Below are 2,101 nucleotides of genomic sequence, written 5' to 3' on the forward strand. Positions count from 1 at the left end.
GACACCGTGGCTGCAACAAGGAGTTCCAACAAAAGAACGATGTGAGGCGGAAGCAAGGCCGGGGCGGGGTTTCATTCTGTTGCACACGGGGGCTCTGCTGCTCAGAACCAACGGACTCAACAGGCACCTAACAAAGACGACGTGTTCCGTGAAGGAGAGAAAGAAGCGCTCGTCTGCTTTATGCTATAATGCAGGGGCGCTCAATACGTCCATCGCGATCTAGAGTCGATCCCAAACGCAGTGTGAGTAGATAGCATGGCATTAAAAAAAATAGATGTAAGCCTATCAGCAATCCCATCACTTAACTGATATACAGCGCAGCCAATCAGACGCAATCTTAAGTGTCAAACGCATGCGCAAACAACCGCGCTAAGTGCAACAAAACTGACAAGCTAAGTTCTCGCCAATTTTTAGACCTTGGTTTTTTTTCTCTTAAACATAAGAAATGGTATTAAAATGAGTGGGGGAGCTGGACCAAGTAAGAAGACAGAAACGTATCCCTTTCATACGGAATGGGAGATTTTGACACTACAAGCCGACATTCAGCGCAAGTCCAGAGCACGTGAACAGTTCTGGAACTTACTCGCAGAGGGAAAGTACCCCAACGTGAGACAATGTGCTACCTCCTTGACTGCATGATTCGGCTCCACTTATTGATGTGAGTCAGCCTTTCCCCCCATAAAGATCATTAAGTCCAAGTCCCGTTCCACCGTGACTGATGATCATTTGGAAGTGTGCTTGAGGCTGGCTGTCAGCAGCTACTGTCCGGACTATGCATCCTGGCTCATTCCATTCAGTGCAAGTCATCAAACTCAGGTAATGACAAAAAATGTAGTTACTTGTGTTGTGTTGTTCAATATGCGGTTATGCCAGGTACACAAACATAAATTGTACATAAAGAATTCTCAATGCATTTATATGAATAAATGTAATAAATAAAAATAAATATGTTTTGCCTTTTTGTAGTTGGTAGATCATTTTGACTTGATCATTTTATAAGTAGCTCGCATGCTGAAAAAGTGTGAGTACCCCTGCTATATGTAATGAGGAAGAATGCTCTCTTTGATCAATGGTACCACCTCAGTGAAAGAGCCCCATAGAAAACAATGGACCTTGAGCCTGACCTTCCACGGTGCACACAAAATGCAATTCTACTATACTATAGTATAGTGTACCATAAACCGAACACTACATGGTAGACAAAATAAAGTCTTTAGTACGAAACAGAGAAGAGTATCTTCATAAACACGCAGTTGACACCGGATACAAACACACACACACACACACACAAATGATTCTCATGTTTTTAAAGTTGATACGGCATAGGACCAGCCCTCGGGCCTTCCTGCCAGGGTGGTTTGGGCCATCAGCACCATGTAATACTGAGAAAGGCAGGGTTGGCTCATGCCCATTTTCCCTCGATGCCAGAGCTCCGCGTGGCCACGTGAAAGGGGGCTTGAGCAGTTGTTAAGGAAAACATTAGCGCTCAGGTTTGACACTTAATTTGCGCTAAATTAAGCGTGGGAGGCATTATCAGCACTTTTGAGACTCGAAGGTCACTTTTCTCCCACGCGTGCTTGCTCCTTGTTTTTCAGAAATTGGAAACGACGGGCCCTCACCTCCCCATTTTCCCTGCCTGGGTGTGGTGCTGCTGCGTATCAGAAATCGCCTCAACGGCTCTTCTGTGGCACGGAGCTGGTGGCAAATATCCAGGCGCCTGCCAACATCAGAGATCCAACGAGGAGTAGATCAAGGGCCCCAGGGCAGGGGCCCACCGGTGACTCCCTGCATCCCTCAGAACCGTGGCAAGGGGGCTTTGGCAAACGGAATTTTCTCTTCCTGTGCCTCATGAGTTCCCCTCCTCCCACCACCTCCCCCTTTCTATGAATACTGCTTCCTGGTGTGTGCCGTGGTCAGTGGACGGTCAGAGACCACTGACTCTTTAGATTGACGTGAATCCTCTAGTCCACGGTGAGAGGCGGAGCTGGAACAAGATCCCCCATGGTCCAGGGGTCGACATAAACTCTCCATCCCTCCCAGGCAGGACAAGTCCTCTAAGGGCCTCTACCTCCTGGCATGCTCTCTGACAGGAGCTCAGGGC

At 47.7% G+C, this 2,101-nt stretch overlaps 1 protein-coding gene across 1 annotated transcript in view; it reads right to left on the minus strand.

Annotated features, from left to right (window-relative positions):
- Window positions 1-2,101, minus strand: part of DRC1 (dynein regulatory complex subunit 1) — a 51,430-nt gene that overhangs the window by 39,435 nt on the left and 9,894 nt on the right. The gene's annotated exons all lie outside the window — the stretch shown is intronic.

Source organism: Echinops telfairi, unplaced genomic scaffold (genome assembly GCF_000313985.2).
Source record: "Echinops telfairi isolate 266 unplaced genomic scaffold, ASM31398v2 ScPeMD7_9;HRSCAF=40, whole genome shotgun sequence".
Lineage (NCBI taxonomy): Eukaryota > Metazoa > Chordata > Mammalia > Afrosoricida > Tenrecidae > Echinops > Echinops telfairi.